The sequence below is a fragment of the Oreochromis aureus genome, linkage group 4, assembly GCF_013358895.1.
Source record: "Oreochromis aureus strain Israel breed Guangdong linkage group 4, ZZ_aureus, whole genome shotgun sequence".
In the NCBI taxonomy this organism is placed as follows: domain Eukaryota; kingdom Metazoa; phylum Chordata; class Actinopteri; order Cichliformes; family Cichlidae; genus Oreochromis; species Oreochromis aureus.
This window is the reverse complement of record NC_052945.1, coordinates 8,846,307-8,862,989: the sequence shown is the minus strand read 5'-3', so window position 1 is coordinate 8,862,989 and position 16,683 is coordinate 8,846,307. Positions and strand designations below refer to the sequence as shown.

At 37.2% G+C, this 16,683-nt stretch overlaps 1 long non-coding RNA gene across 1 annotated transcript; it reads right to left on the bottom strand.

Moving 5' to 3' along the window:
* Positions 1 to 2,520: 2,520 nt before the first annotated feature.
* LOC120439795 lies at positions 2,521 to 13,196 on the bottom strand. The gene is made up of 3 exons (XR_005612773.1): positions 13,156 to 13,196; positions 4,271 to 4,344; positions 2,521 to 2,691 (listed from the first exon to the last, which is right to left on the bottom strand). It is a non-coding gene; the product is annotated as an uncharacterized LOC120439795 (long non-coding RNA).
* Positions 13,197 to 16,683: the final 3,487 nt, after the last annotated feature.

Genomic DNA, 16,683 nt, shown 5'->3' with positions numbered 1-16,683 from the left:
TTCTGCTTCTCCAGTTTAGGGTTGTGGGTGGACTGGATGTATACATGTGTACGTATGTGAGTGTAAACGGTGATGAATTAACATAATTTAATATTTAAAAATTAGATAACATTTCATCAGTTGTTTGTTTTATTTTTTGTAATGTTAAGTCATTGATTTAAATTACATAATGCTTCAAAATAGATCATACACCTTTTCAAATAATACTTGTTTCAGCTCAAGTCATTACAAAAATGAGTAGTGTCAGGTCATTTTAACGCTTAGAAAATGTAAATAGGATTTCTATATGTAGTTGAACAAATAATTTTAAGATGAAATTAAATGATAAATTCATAGAAAGATTTGCATTTTTTGACCCAATATTACCAATGTAAAATGGCCCTGAGTATAGGAATGACTCAGTTACAGTTTATGGATCTATGGATGGCGACTTTAGCCCCCAAAATCTTTAAAATTAAAATCCAGACACAATGGGTAATGTTACAGTGGCTATGTCTATAGTCTACAGTTGATACTAAGGAAGATTTAGGTAAACATGCAATCACTTTATGAACTTTATGAATCAGCATTATATAGCTTTTGGGAATTATTTTTATAACATTCAAGTCTTTAACAATGGTAAATATTATGTGTACTAGCTAAACTCAAAATAAAAGTCAATGTAATGTCTATGTGATGAGTACATTGTTTGTAAAAACACTAAATAATTAAAATAACTAAATAATTTTCAGTGCAGTGGGGTATCTGGAATATGTTGTCATGTGTATCTATAATCTTTGTCTATGAGTGTTCATGAAACAGTCACGCTAATAGTGCATGTAATTGATGACATTTTTATACAATGAATATATATAGTCGGCAAAAAAAGAAGAAATATGTGTAATTATTAATTTTTTTTTGCCATATTTGCAATCACACTGTAGACAGTGATGAAATGAAGATCAAAAGAATGATGTGATAACTTAAAAACATGCTACTCAAGCATAAATCTCACCCTAATACAAGCCTGTTTTTGTGTCTTCCTTTCCTTTTCCTTGCATGTACTGTATTCTGCCAGTGAAACTACGTGAATCACAGAGTTCCTAAAGTCATTATTATTCATCTTGTATGGAGCATACATTCTTCTAGTACACGTTCTTTCATTCATTTGAAGTTTGCCTGCTCGTGACAATGAAAGAAAAGTTGAGATCTCCTATCGCAGTACGATTCAGTCTGTAAGTACTATAAATATCTGCACAAAATTCCACGCCAATGCAACAGTTGCTTCAGTATTTTTACCCCAATGCAAGGAGTGGACTGACTTTGTCGTGTCTAGAGTCCTGCTGCTGACATGGTTAAAATAAAATTGATTGATTTTGTGTTTAAATTTCAGCATTTAATCTCTGAGGCTTTACTTACGCACAAATGAGACACCTGAGGTCCATTTATATTTGAACAGTGAAATGAGTTCATACTACTCTGCCAAGATCAACGTAACCTGATATCCCTTCACATTAACCCTATAATTCCCAGTCTTCCATTAAAGACATTTGGGCAAGCTTGAAGTGTTTTTTTATTGTCCTTCCTCACTTAGCTTTCACATCGTGTGCCTTTGTGAATATTTAAGAGACCTGAAATTCTGTAAATCACTCACACAAACAGAAAGAAAAATATACATTTATGCACAAATTTATGTCACAAAGTCACCATCTAACTGAGGTTTCTGTTCTTAGGAAAGTGGAGCAGGCACAGCACTGGAAGTCATCCAAATAGTGTTTATTGTCAGACTGTAGGAATGCTTTGTTGGAAGATTTTTCTCTCAGCTAGACGACTGCATGCAGTTATTTTGTCCCACAGATTAGGTCCAGTGGAATGACAGAGAAAATTTGTTTTTCCTCACACCCTCTTAGTGCAAACGCCCTTTAGTGACTTACCATCAGCAGCAGGCAGTTTATCATCTTTTCTCGACCATTAGATCATGTCACATCATACATCAAAGCTCTTCTTTGCCTCCCTGCTGTTACTCTTTATCGTTGGCCTTTGTGTTTGGGGAAGGTAATTTTCACATGAAAATGTGCCAATTTCCCAGTGCTTCTTTGGTCTGTTTAAATTTGTAATCTTTGTAGTTTCATTTCCTGTCATCATAAAAAATATGTATAAAAACAAATCCATGAAGAGGGTATAATAAGCAGAGCGTCATTCTCTGTTTCAAGTAGAGGCACTGGCAATGGTTATTTATCCTTGTTGCATAAAACATTGGTCTGTATCTTGCTATAGGTATGTGCCGTGAAGCTCTGTAGCTTCAGATTCAAGTGCCACAGAATGTCAATTTCAATTTCCACTCCCTGGCTAATGGTATACGTCGAGAAAAGCCGTACTGTTCCTTCACTGCTACAAGAATTTGCATCATACAGCCATGAATGGAAAAAAAAGACTATGTGAAAATGACACACTGACATGATTTATTTTTATCAGACTATCAGCGTCATTTTGATCAGATTAGCTGTGATTTTCTTGGCCAATGATCTGTGTTGCCTGAGATGAGAGTTGATTACCAGAGACATTAATTTAGGTTTGATTACACTTCCTTTGGTTGACATTCACGTCACAGCATCCAGTGTTCTCCTTATGTCCTTACATTCACTTCATTTGCTCCTTCATCAGTCAAAGCCGGGCTTCCGATAAGTACCTTCTTCTTCATAATTAAAAGTGCTGCAAGTGATCACATCAGAGAATGAGACAGTTACTTTGTTTTATGAAAAAAAAAAAAATTCTGGCTATTATAATCATTTATCCAAGCGGTCAAATAGTGAAACCTGATTAAATCAATTTTGACATCCTCCAGAACTGTATTCTTGTTTTATTATATTCGTGTTGATACATTTTAATCAGTGACTCTTTGCCAAAGAGTCAGTGACTGATTTTAACGTGCTGCTTAATCATTATAAAAGAAAATGCATTTAGAGCAGCAGGGGGGCCGGGGTTCAATTAACAGCCATGTAATTCTGAGTGATTAGTTTACATGCTTCAGCGGCATCAGAGGAGGAAAATGTTACACAAACCAGCAGTCTGAGCGATTCCTTTTTATATGCAGCCTTAAATGCAGAAAGAAACTTTATTGATCCCTTTGGGGAAAATGAGTCATTGCAAAGTCAAATGTATTTCAGCAAGCATCAAATGAAAGTAAAGTATAAAACATTAATAAAAAGAGATTAGCATGATGCAGCGGCGCTCATGATAAAATTATGTTTGATTTATTTTATGAGAAGTAGTCAAACTTGAATCAAATTATTGGTTATAATTATTTCAAAGCAAATAAATATGCCACAAAGATATCTAATGTTGAGCATGAACTGTGAAATTTAAAAGGACTGTTGGAAAGTACACTCATTTCGCTTTGCTGTGTTATGAGAAGACTAATACATCATGAAGCTTCAGTAAACAGATGCTGTCTCTAACAAGCAGCGAAATCAGGGCCTGAAAAATGAACCCAATTTTCAGAAACTGCAGCTTCTGCAGTGGGCGCTTGAGGCTGATTCCAGAAGAAGTCTCCAAAGACTCCATGTTGAAATACCCAACTTTATAGCAGAGATAAAAATGTTTGCAACCTGCTTTATATGGCAAATTAGCTCCAACTGACACTTGTAGAGAGGGATGTGACTTTTTATGTATCTAACCTCTTTAAATTAAGGTTAAAGGGTTAAAGTTCAAGTGTTATAAGTGTTAGAGAGATGGGTGCTGACACTGGCCACTATGGCCAACAGCTGTCTGCTAGGCATCACCCCTTGAGTCTAATTGGAGTAACCTATTGACTGTGTTTTGGATTTTTGGTGCCTTTTGAAGCATTTTCAGCTATGCAGTTATCTGACTAATAAAGTTACATGATTTCCATTTAAATTCTTTTTTTTAAGTCAGTGAATTCCTATAACTAGAATGGACATCTTTTGTCATTAAAGTTGGTACAGTTACAGTTGAGAAATTTAAAGAAAACATTTTTAATTAATAACATTTTGGAACCATTAGCAATGCAATAGGAACATGTAATCCTGCCCCATCCATTTTACTATTTGTAAATGTTGATGTACCTATAACTGATGAGCCTAAATAGCTTAATTATTACTTAATTACCACTAAATGTGATTTTGAGCAGTGTTTAAAACTACACGTTTACACTGAAAGGTCATGGCTTTCAGCGTTTTGCTACAAGGCAGACACTTTAGCCCCACATTAATATCAGTAATAATGTAAACATAGAAATTAAAATGATTGAAAAAGTAAGGCAATACTTTACCTCAGTGAAAGAAAGCCACACCATCGTTCACAGCAAATACTTCTGGTCTTTTATCTCAATTGTGGTTCTGTAGGCTTAGAAAATGGCATATATTCACAAACCGGCCTTGATTATGCAGTTTTAACAATACAAATATTAGTATTAGTCACCATGTACAGTAGATACTATGAATCTTTTATACCCTAGGTAATAGTATAGGGTATAGGGTAATAGTATATACTATAGAACCTATAGTATAGGTTTGCTTTTATCATGATTGGATGGGTCATTTAGCAGGAGCTTGGGAACAAACATACAGATGTACATACGGTTCCTTCATTATAGTATGATGATGATATGTTAGTATTATTATCTGTAGCCATGTGAAGCACACACATAGCTATGCATTCTAACTGAGAAAGGTAGAAGGCTGCACAATTAATCAAATTTAAATCTTGATCATGATTTTGGCCATAATTGTGCAGCTCTTGCTGCTAATATTAACTGATGGCAACTCTGACTCCAAAAAACCAGTAGAGTGACCACCACAATGCCAAACCTAAGGCTTAAAAGCAGTAGTCAAAAAATCAGTGGGTGACGCCACAATTGCTACAGCCATCTTTCATGTAAAGTCGATGATTTTAGCACAGACAATGGAAACATAAGGAAGCCAGCCAGAGGGATTTGAGGGATTTATTTAAAATTTGGCCTGCCAGTACCCTCTAAGGATTGCCTATTAAAATAAACCACAGTAAGACACACTCGGGCTTTCATACACTGTTGTTACCTTTGGACAGAGCCAGGCTGGTTGTTTCCATTATTTTCCATCTATAAGAATTTAGCTTCTTATATATTTTACAGATGTAATAGGTGTAAAGATTTTCTTAACTTACTCTTGAAAGGAAAAAGATAATAATGTTGTTCTATTAAGAATAGTTGCCCTCTATATTTATTTAAGGTAACATCTCTACCTTCTAACACTTATGCAGATGTCTATGATGACATGTTTGGCTTTAATGTAAATATCAAACGGGCAGTATAAAATCTGTGTACTGCAATGAAAAGTCTCCAGATGGATGTTCAACCTCTTAGAAACTGAGTAGTGCTTCTCTCGTCTTCTTCTTCACTGGGCGCTTATAGTTCCATTTCATCTGTTGACTAAAGTAAAGGTCATCTGTGTAGAGAGAGGGATGACGTGAGTTGTTCACTATAACAGCCTCATCTGTGTGTGTGTGTGTGTGTGTGTGTGTGTGTGTGTGTGTGTATTTCAACTCATATGCCAGCGCTTCTCCACAAGCAATGCCTGTGGGTGAAAACTCTTGGAGAGAGAAAGAAGAGCAACAAGAAAGTAAGATAGAGCTCAGTGGGGTGAGTGAACCTCATGTTTCATTAATGCAGCATATCATGCAATGTGTGTGTGTGTCTGTGGGTGTGCATGGAGGGATAGAGGAAGGGTCACGGTTGGCTTTAATTAGAGGAAGAATGTGTTAAACAAATGTAGGGCAATCACCGATTCACAGAAGCGTGGCATCCATATTAGTCTACCTCTAATCAGCGCTGATCGGCGCAGAGCACACCGGGCGAGAAGAGCCCTGCTAATGGCATGAGACACTGAAGAAGGATGATGAGTCAGTAACCTGTTTGAGGCCTCAGCCGTCACGTGCTGAATCACAGACGGATGTCCCCTGGGATCAATTTCCACAGAGGAACAATGGACCTATCTGCCTTCCTGTCTGTCTGTCTCCTTCTCTGTCAGTCACTTCTAATCATCATATCAGTAACAAGCCCTGACTTCTGTCTGGCCATAGAGCGACTGACCTCCCCAGCCACCTGTCTGTCGGTCCAGCCAGTCTCGTCATGTGCAGATACAGATGACAGCGGAAGCTTTCACCCTTCTGCTGAGAAACAAGCACAGCCTAACTGGAATATTTTAATACAAGGATCGTAAACAAAAATCACAAGTTGTCTTTTCATTTAAAAAAGACACTTAAATGGGTATTCTGTGCTAACAATGGCATGCATTTTGTTAAAGCTTTTTGAACAAAATAACTGTTTTCTATTTTCCAAGGTGAAAACACTTGTTCTTTTATCCAAACCATGCTTGTACTGATGCATTTGCACCCACTGCACTGTGTATCATATCGTGCAAACAACCACTCTGTTTGTCTGTCCATGTAGAGTTGGTATAGACTGGAAAGGTCTTATTTTTTGGATGAATCATCCTCAACAAATAAATGATGAAACTTCCAATATTTCTGTCAGTGTGCAAGAGTCTTGCCAAATGTTTGGACAGACTATTCCATTATACCAGGAGGATTTAATTTGCTGATAGTGTGAAGACTTCTAAAATTTTCTAAAATTTTCTGCTTCTTTTAAAAATTTTTTGAGATACAGTACTGTTCAAAAGTCTTGAGACACCTCTAAGTTCTATAAATCGTGAGGAGTCAGGCTTTCTTTTAATTTTACATTGTATATTTAGACACTTTGTTACTAGAAACAAAAAATATCATTTATTCTCATTTCTTTAGCTGAATCTATGAAAAGTGGAGTGATGAATCCACTATTACATTTCTGGTTAAACTGATCAACAATACGTGCAGTACAACAGTGAGTGTCTGCAGCTCTCTGCAAAACACGGTGGAGGCTCTGTTATGGTTTAGGGCTATATTTAAACCAGTGGTGTTTTGGATCTTGTCAGAATTCTCTTCTGTGAACTGTGAATTTTGATCCAACATATAATACCATCTGGAAAACATCTGATTGTAATGGATTCAGTTTTTAGGATGACAACGATCCCAAACACACTGCTAATGTAGTAAAAAATATGCCTGGAAACACACACGCACAAACACACAATGGAACACCATCAGTCCGCATTATTACTGATGTAGTGTGTGATCATCCTGACAGAGAACAGAGCAAGAGGCAAACAGCCAGAGACGAGCTTTGAATGTTCTTCAAGAAGCCTGAAGGCTACTCAGAAATGACAAGATTGCTTTAAATGGCTTTTTACCATTGTTAGAATTCCTTTTCATGTTGGCTGCTTTTATGAGTTCCATGCTTTTGTAATTGTTGTGTATCATTGTTAGAACTTAGTTATTACTTTTGCCACATCGTCTTTGTGTGAGTTCGTGCTTTGTAATTTGGTTCTTGGAGATTTGGATTATAAATAAGTGTGCTTGTAAAACACTTTGGGTCAACTTCTGTTATTTTAAAATGCGCTATATATTAATTAAATTGATTTGACACAAAGTCTTGCCTAACAGACTTCACATTGCGTTGATTTTCAAGCTTGTTAGAATTGTACAAACTCTGTTTCTCCCCTGTATACTGCATTTCCACTTATTTTTGCACATTTTAATACATTTCCAATTTTCCGTGCAAAATGTAAAGAAACAAGGGTTGGCCTAAGACTTTTCCACAGTACTCTAGTGGCCAGCAGTAGCTCCACATGATGTATGCTCAACTGTAAATAATGTCATTACCAGTGCAAACAACCTACTGAACACATGACTGATGATGTTTATGTTCTTCCTTCTTAAAAGCAAAAATGACCAGTGGTCCAGTCGTTCCCAAAGCTTGGTTTATCCCTCTGATGTGTCTCTGATGCTTTGTCTCAGAGCACTCCTTAATCCTTAACTTACACCCCCACACAGCTGGAAAGAAAGCATTATGTCTACTTCTATGTCTCTCTCTCTTTTTTTTAAACCTGTCTCTGAGATAAAAAAAAAAAAAGGTAGTCAGCGACCCCCTTGGATTTGTTTCCTCTGCAGATTTGTTATTTTTGTACTGTGCACTCACAGCACCTTAGCTTCAAGCTTGTCATCTTGTGTTTCTTGGACCTTTGCTTTATTAAACAATACGGTTAAGTGTTGGCATTTGTCTCCCTTTTATGACATTTTGCTTTTCTGTACAGTGCAATAAAGGGAAAGGAAATAAGCATGAAATAGAGGGGATATAAAACAAGAATGAGATGATAAACTTCAACACTGCCCCTGAGTCATATTTAAATTGCAAACATGTAGCAGTATTATGAATAGCCCCCCCCCCTTTCTTTCCGTGTCTGCTCTTATTTATTTGTGTATATTTGTTAGCTTCATGTGACAGACAGATTATTGCACTGCATTCCTTCCTGTGTGGGAGAAGTAGAAAGGGTAATGGTATGTTATACTCACAGCTGAAGAAGTAATTCTTTATGTTTCTGTCAACTAGTATCAGTGCCAGGCCCATGCGTGTGCTATAGCAATCTGTGATTAAATCCTATTTTTGCAATGACTATTCATTGAACCTATGCTATTTTTGCAGTTGGATTCCCCCAAGTGCTGCTTTTTGTCAGTATTTGCATCCTTTTGATAATTACTCACTTCCTCCCTCTAGAATTGCAAAGTGTGAAAACTACACTTATAAAAAGCAACACAAAGACACGAGAGTCTCTGGTTACTGTATATATATGCATGTGTGTATTGGTGGGTTTCAGGTAATAGTTCAAAGCCTCATTTTGCTCAGGATGTGAAGAAAGAAGCTGTAACTCTCATGCAATCTTTGTTATGATGCCACTTGTGAATTGTAATTTTTGGTTTGCGTTTGTCCTTTCTGATGCTAATTAACATTAAAGATTATTTAACAACACTCAGGAGACTCCGATGTCTGTTTTTCACGCTTGTTCTACAACAAACTGTCATTTTCTGAGCTCTTTTAAATTAATCCAGCACACCTGTCCATCTAGCTTCGATAACACTGACACACTTTCTGTGTTCTTAAGATCACACAGAGGGATGATTCAAAATCAGTTTTGAGAGACAAATCTCAGAAGCCACTGGGTCATTTTGACCTTGTTTAATATTTTTAACATTAGGGACATGGAAACCTATTTTACCTTGTTGCAGACGATGCTGTTTTCAAAAGCAGCTTGTTACTTTAAAGACGAATGCAATATAAATAGATTAACAACAGATTAGAAGCAATAAAAAGTAATCTGTTGCATTACAGCATCACTTGTTAGAGTAAACACACCTCTGCAGTTAGCTTAGGCATACTTGTTAAACAGTCTAGGTTGTGTATCTTGCTGAACCTTTACATCAGTGCTTATGAATAGCGTCTCCATCACATGGCTGGCAACAAGCTTGTTAATTTCCCTTGTGGTAACAGCTTTGGATGAACTAAAGGGTAGCTGTTGGTGTTTTTGGAGCTGCAGCACAGACATCATTCTTCCTGTCATCAGGACACCAGTGTTGCAGAGCTGTGCTTAGTTTGCAGGTATTTCTTCAAAATGTGAAAAAGAGCTAATTAGCATCGTGCAGACACTTGTGACCCCAGCAGAAAACAATTGTTTCCAAATTTTAAGGGTATTATGACCCTTTTCAGGCCTGTTAGATCCCAGATGGCCTCTGTACATGAGATTCTGGACCAGCTCTTTGTTTAGAGGAAGTAGGTCTCTGCTCCTTAAGAGTATTTTCTTTTAACCAGAAACCAGTTTAAGCCGGTGGTGGAAGGAATCTTAACTACCTACGTTTAAATACCCTGCTTTCTCTAGTAATGCACCTAACCCAGCAGCTCCACTAGTCAGGAACAATTACTCGTTAATGGCAGCTCTTCTCTTAATGATCTGTGCACTTGGTGAGTTTCTAGGTTATTTAAGTGGCCAGCAAAATAGCTCCCTTTTACTTTGATGGGCTAGAACAACCTTTTAGCAGCATTAAAAAGGTGTAATAGGTATACACAATCCTTTACTTTTACTGTTAAATAAAGAATCCAAAAAATCAATGCCCATAATATATCTTTTAACTGCAGACTGAACGTTAATGTGAACATTTGCGCCGGTGCAGAGCGTGCAGCTCAAAAATTCAAAAAGATAAAGTTGAATCTTAAAAATCAGTTTGAATAAATCACTTCATGAATCACTGAAACGAATCATGAGACCTGAGGCTGACTACAAATCTTAGGGGAGAGGGAAGAGAGACTTTTCCTGACGTGGCTAAGAGTAAAGCCAAAGGGGAAGTGGTAACTCCACACAAAGTCCCAAAATCCTCAGAACAGAATCTGGTTTGAAGCATGACCATCTTTCTAGTTGACCCCAACACTCACTCTGTCACAAGTGTAGGATTAAATACTTCCCACTTGTATGCAGCTCCATGCCAAGAAGTCGAAGGAAGTTACAAACATTGTGTTTGGGATTTCTTGTCACAACAAAGAGAAAAATGCTGTAACATAATAACAATAACAGAATGTCCATTGAAAAAGCACCCAACTAACTGATGACTTGTAAAACCAACCCATCCTTATTTTTCATTGCAACGAAAAGTATTATAAATAAACAGCTGTTAAATATAAGTTATTATTTTTCTGTTTCCTAATTTAGTTTCAGAGTGTTTTGTAGGTCCAATCAGTGGGGTTAGGTTATTGTAAATTGACCACAGGTCAATGATTGTTTTACTCCCTGTTTTAGCCCTGTCTCTCTCCTAATGATAGCTAGGATAGGTTCCAGACCAGCGAGGCCTGATAAGGATAAGTGGAAGAGAATGGATGGATGGATGCTGAGTGATGCCCGACTGATGAGAAAGATACTGAAATACTCTACTGTTGCAAAACAGTCAATTTACATTTGCACGTTTTACAGGAAAACTTTGAGATTTGGAGAAATTCTGGCTTTGTCATCCTAGGGAGAGAAAATTAACTTGCCTGTGTTCTTGCTTTGTCTGGTTAATCAAGCAGATAATAACCAGATAACAAGGCAGACTTGATGCTTCATTCTCTCTCCAGTCTTTGTACTATGCACATCTATCTCATGAGGCGTCCTATATAAATATCCATGAATATGTTTATTTCTAAAAATGTTTCCACTAACATTAAGTCTGAGATATATTTAATGTAGTTTTGTGCTTTACTGTACAGACACTGTTTTTAAAAGCATTTAGCTGGCCCAGCATGTTGCCTGGTCAAACAACAGCAATCAGTGTGGCCAATTTACAACAATACTGGGAAGTTAGACGTAATTGTTTATTTTGAAGCACATGGATGACAGATAGAAGATGAGGAACACAGTGTTCAGTACAGCAGCTGATGCTCTCTGTCTCTTCTGTCTCCTCTCTTTCTATCTTTCTGCTCTCTGTTCACCTGAACCACGACGCGAGGCACAGGCGCTGTTTGTCCTGACACTTGCTTGAGGCACCTCGAAAGGTCATGAGACGTAATAATAACAGCAGGGGGACATTCTGAATAATGATAGTGGACATTTATTATACAGGAGCACAAGCAAGCCCCTGCAGGGTTTGTGCTGGGTCAGTCATTTATGACGCTGGGCCAGGTTTCAGAAATAACCACATTTACACCAGGTCCTAATTATTCCCCTCTTGTCGCTTTACTACCTTAGGAAGCTGACATTATTACCAAGCCAAGCTTTGGCAACCAGGTGAAATGAGGCTTTATTAATAGGCAATTTCATTTTCAGAAGCTTTCTCACATGCTCAGATTTTTCTCTGTAATTCAGACCGCTTAGGCGTGAGCAGACTGAGGCTCCTTAACAATAACTTCAATCATAGGTAATTCAAGAAAGACGTTGAAGAAAATAGGAATGGAAAAAAATAGATTCCTTTGTTTGCTTTCCTCTACTGTAACTGAGAGCCTGACTGATGCAAGAGAGAGTGACAGTGGTGTGAAGGCAGTGACAGAAACTGATGGGAGAGAGGCGCAAAAAGAGAGACGAGAGCCAGAAGATTAAGTGCAACAGTGAAAGACGGGCAAGAGAGGGTCTGTGTTAACGTCTGTAAAGTGAGAGTAAGAAACTGGGCAGTGAATGATTGAGAGAGGATGATCCAGCCAGAAAAAAAAAAATGAAATGAAGGGATTAGAGGAGGGAGAGACAAATGGGACTGTTCAACAACAGTCACTCTGGCAAAGTTTCATCAGCGTGAGAAAGGACTTGTCGTGCTCTGAGTCACAGCAGATGGCCAGCACTATCAAGGGCTAATAGAGGTATGTAGCAGCCACTATTGGTGGTAAAACTCAACCAACCGAAGATTCCTCTGTGACGACGCCATCTATTGCTGCTTATCTGGTGTCAAGTGAACAAGTAAACAATTTAGTGGCTTCTGGCACAATCTAATGTCACTATTTCATCCTAAACGCAACAGTTATAGTATATGTTACGTTGTTTACCTACCCAATTAAAACATATAGACGATAAAGAAATGGTAAAGGAAGCTTAGTCTTCTTGTGCATTTTATCTCACAAAGAATGTAAATCTCAGTTATAAATGGACAGATTGCTGTATGTGTCTGTTCTTTGCATTTTATGCATAAAGGCCCATAAAATGTACTTCTAATCGGACTGGTGTATTATTAAGAAAGTAAATGAGAACAGTGTTGAGTTTGTTTGTATTAGCATTTTGTTCTTTTTAATTTTAGTAATTAAGAATAATTCAACCTAATCTACTAGTTATGCATTTATTGAGAAGGTTTATGCCACAGTGATAATTTTTAATCCTATGATGTCTTATCTAGTCCGTGAAACCGAGTACTAGTCACATTTTCCTCATCTGCCTGTCATACTGGCCGCCCTGAAAACAAGTTTTTTTTTGTTAATTAAAATTAAACAAAAGATTTAAGCTAGCTCAAACAATCAAGGCAAACTCTGGAGCAAATGACGATCAAGACCAGTATTAGATATTTGGCTATATTCTTTCATTTCAATCTAGGCTGTCAAAAAGTTACTTCCAACATTCTAACATGTGAAATTAGTTAACATTAGCTTGCTTGCTAACTGATTACTAATGGCAGTATTAACATTCTTGAATAGCACTAGCTAACCGTATCTAATTACAAATGGTAGGTTACTTAGGCTAGTGTTAACAAAGTAAATTAAATTGATACACATTATATTTAATTTTAACTGCACAAAACTTATGTTACCTTAGTTGTGGATGACTCTCCAGCTTCTATTTTTAAATGGCTGACTTTACACTCTAGTGGTTAACAAAAACTGCAGTTTTTGAATGTGCTTCAGTTTGTGGCACTGTGAGGTTGTATAAGAATAATCTCAGAAGATTTTTTTGCTAATACCTCAGGAAATTTTTATTAGGAACTTGTTAATATGCTCCGTGGTGCTGAGCTAGCAATGCTGTTATGTCAAAGGTAGTGATGAAGTGATGGCATGCAAACTAATTGATTTGAGAGGTTAATGTCTCAAAACCATGAAATATATTACTTAGGTGGTAAAAAATAAATAAGTAGCATGAATTCAAGGAGACAAAATAAATAAAAGTGGAGCCAAATGCCAAGGAAACACGGAGCATCTGGTGAGTCTTGGGTTACACAGTAACACAAAAACATAGTTAGCGGCTATCTGGTATGTTGGCTGTCTTTGGAAAGAATGTAGAAATGTACATCATTCATATTTATTCACAACATTTTTGTTTCAGTTTCTGGCAAACCCATAAACCAAATAAATAAAAAATTACAATCTAGCAAGAAGCATGCAGTTATATTTAAAGTAAAAGCAAAACCTGTTGAGTATTTATAGAAACTGTCATTGAAAGGTGCAGAAGTGACAGCATGAAGCTAACAAAAGAAGACAAAAAGGTAAAATTAATCTTGACAGCAACATTTGTTTGAGCTCTTTCCGTCTGAGGGATAAGAGACTGCTGCATCAGTAAATGAAAACAGCCATGAAAGCATGCTTTCAAATACAGCTAATTTCTTCTGTAGGTACAAATTCCTTTGAGCTAAATGACGACTGTTCTGCTTTATGATGCTTGGCTCACATTATGTGGGAGTGAATATAGTGATGAGGAAAATCACCATGCTTGGAACTTGAATGCATTAATGGCATCTGCCAACAAAAAATGGCAGCTGCCAGTCTTTTTGTGCTGTTGCTTTACCAATTGTCCAATTGATGAATAAACACAATACATCATACAGCACAGAGAACATTAAATCTGCAAGCAGTGAAGATGGGGCCCTCACACACTGAGGCTTGCTGCGGTTGAGGTGTGCAGCTGAAGTGGATGTTGCACAAACCATTTGCTGTACTTATCACTTACTGCCCCACTATGTGGCATTCAGCAACACCCACTAATTATATGTCATATTACTGTGTACAACATGTGGGACCCACAAAGAAAATTTCATGTTTATGCTGAATAATGCTGATTTTCTGTTGCTACTAGGTGGAGCTATGATTCTGACAAAATATTGACATGCATAGATGTAGATGTTTCCATTCTTGGAGTCTAATCAAGAATATCTTGGGCAGTGGTGAATGAGTGAAATCTGCTGTGCTGTCACAGCCATGCAGTCCACTTAAAACTCACTATTTTTAAAAGTAAGGAACATCAACATCTAAAATTTATTCAGAGGTAGATGTGATTATCCTGTTAGAAGAAAAAAACATTCCACTTCCTGTTCCCACTAAGTGGTGCTACATTGTAGACCAAACACTGGCAGGAACTTCATGTTTCACCATAAACATGTCTTTCAGCACCCCTCAAAAAAAGACTCTCAGAGAGGATTCTCTCAAATTCCAGTGTAATGCCCAATAAAAGCTACTAAACTGTCACGTTAAATTGGAAATTATAGAATTTTTATTGGGTTTAGGGCATGGACGCAAGAGGATTTTAAAAAAATATCACAGGGTGTTACATGGTTGTGCCAAATTTCATAAATCTACATTAAACACAGGAGTGGGGCTCCTTTGCATCATTTTTGTATGGGTTGCTATGGAGCTGTTTTACCTCTCCCCATGTATAAGACCTGTAAAATCAATAGATTTTCACAAGTCTTAATTTCATCATTTTTCAGGCATGTTTAGGCCTTCAAAAAGGCAGTGTCATTGGTGTAAATAATGATAAAGAAAGCAAAGTGCTTGGGCCTTATTGAATAAAAAAACACATATGAACTACATTTATCTAATTAAATGCAATACTTACCAGAAAAAAAATCACACTAATAATAAGTATACATGTAAAGGAGTGTAATTTGTGAGGGTTTAAAAACCCCCAATATGAATCCTGCATTATGCTGTGACACACTAAAATGAACCCAAATGTTGCTCAGCTAGCACCGAAACTGTTTGAACTTGCTATGCAGACAAACAAATTTCACAAGTGAGTGAGTGTGTGATTAATGAGAAACTACATTTTTCCCCTCTAAATAACACCAAATCAGAAAAAGTTAAAAACCTGCATTATTTTCCTTGATTTGTCTGCAAGAAACGCCATCATTTGCCCTCTGATTTATGCAGTTGTCTGTGATTGAATAAACAAGGCTGAGTTCCACTTCCTCCAGCAGTGCCGTTATGTGCTATTTATATTGCGGTTGTTTGGAGCATCGTTTCAGCATTCCTCTTTGCACAGCAGTGTATTTGTGGCTGCAGGATGGTGTATTATGCATGGATGCCAATGAAACTTGTCATTAAAGTGGCCTCGTTTAGGAGTTCTGTGCTCTCTCTGGGCTAAAAAGACTGAATAGAGATATAGAAAAACAGCAAAAGCTACATGCATTTGTCATGTGGACGTGTAAATGATCAGCTGTCAACTCCTGTGGAATATCCTTAATATTTCATGCATAAAACAGGCAGACCAGGTTTTGTAAAGATGTTTTATTGAGGTACGCGGCCAACCAACGAATCTGGACTCGGGAAACATCCAAACACATACTTAACATTTTGAAGTCTTTAAGGTGTAAACAGTAGATGCTACGTGAAATTAGACACAATTCATGATAGCACATTTTTAGATGAGTAAAATCAAACTTCCAGTTATGCTGTGACAACATATTCCCCCTGGAATATGTTTTCAGGAGTGTGGTATTGTTTATGCTGCCCGCTCTCTGCCAACAAAGACAAACCGTAAGTCCACCAGCTGAAGAACTTCATGGTGAAGTGAAGTTGCAGTTGAAGTATTTTTAAATACAACATCTACAGTATTACTATCAAGGAGACACATCTACAAAATTACAGCTTATTCAAATGACTCAAAACAAAGTGCTACTCTCGTGATGACAAGAGAAGCTTTTAAAGGAAAAAATCACAGCTTCTAAAGGCTTCCACAAAAAAATGCAGACTAAAAGGAATCAGCTAGATCCGTGTGCTCTGAAAAGGATGGGTGAGCTAAAATGCGTTTTAATTTATTATTCAAATGATGCAATCTGTCCTTCAGTTCTAGATTTCTTTCACATTCCTGATTTTCCACACGTAAACTCAGGGACAAGGACTTTAAAAAAAATAAAAGAAAGAAATGCGTCAAATGTTTTAAATAAATAATGAATTAGTGAGTAGAACTCTAAGCAATCCAAAATGTACTGGTATTAAAAATGGCTTGACTTTACGTCAGAACTACATCAATAACATAAGGACAAAGGAGGCCAAACGGGGAGTGGAAGATGGAGATGACAGGCTGACATTTGATCAATGATGACTCGTGCACCCATGGGTACAACACT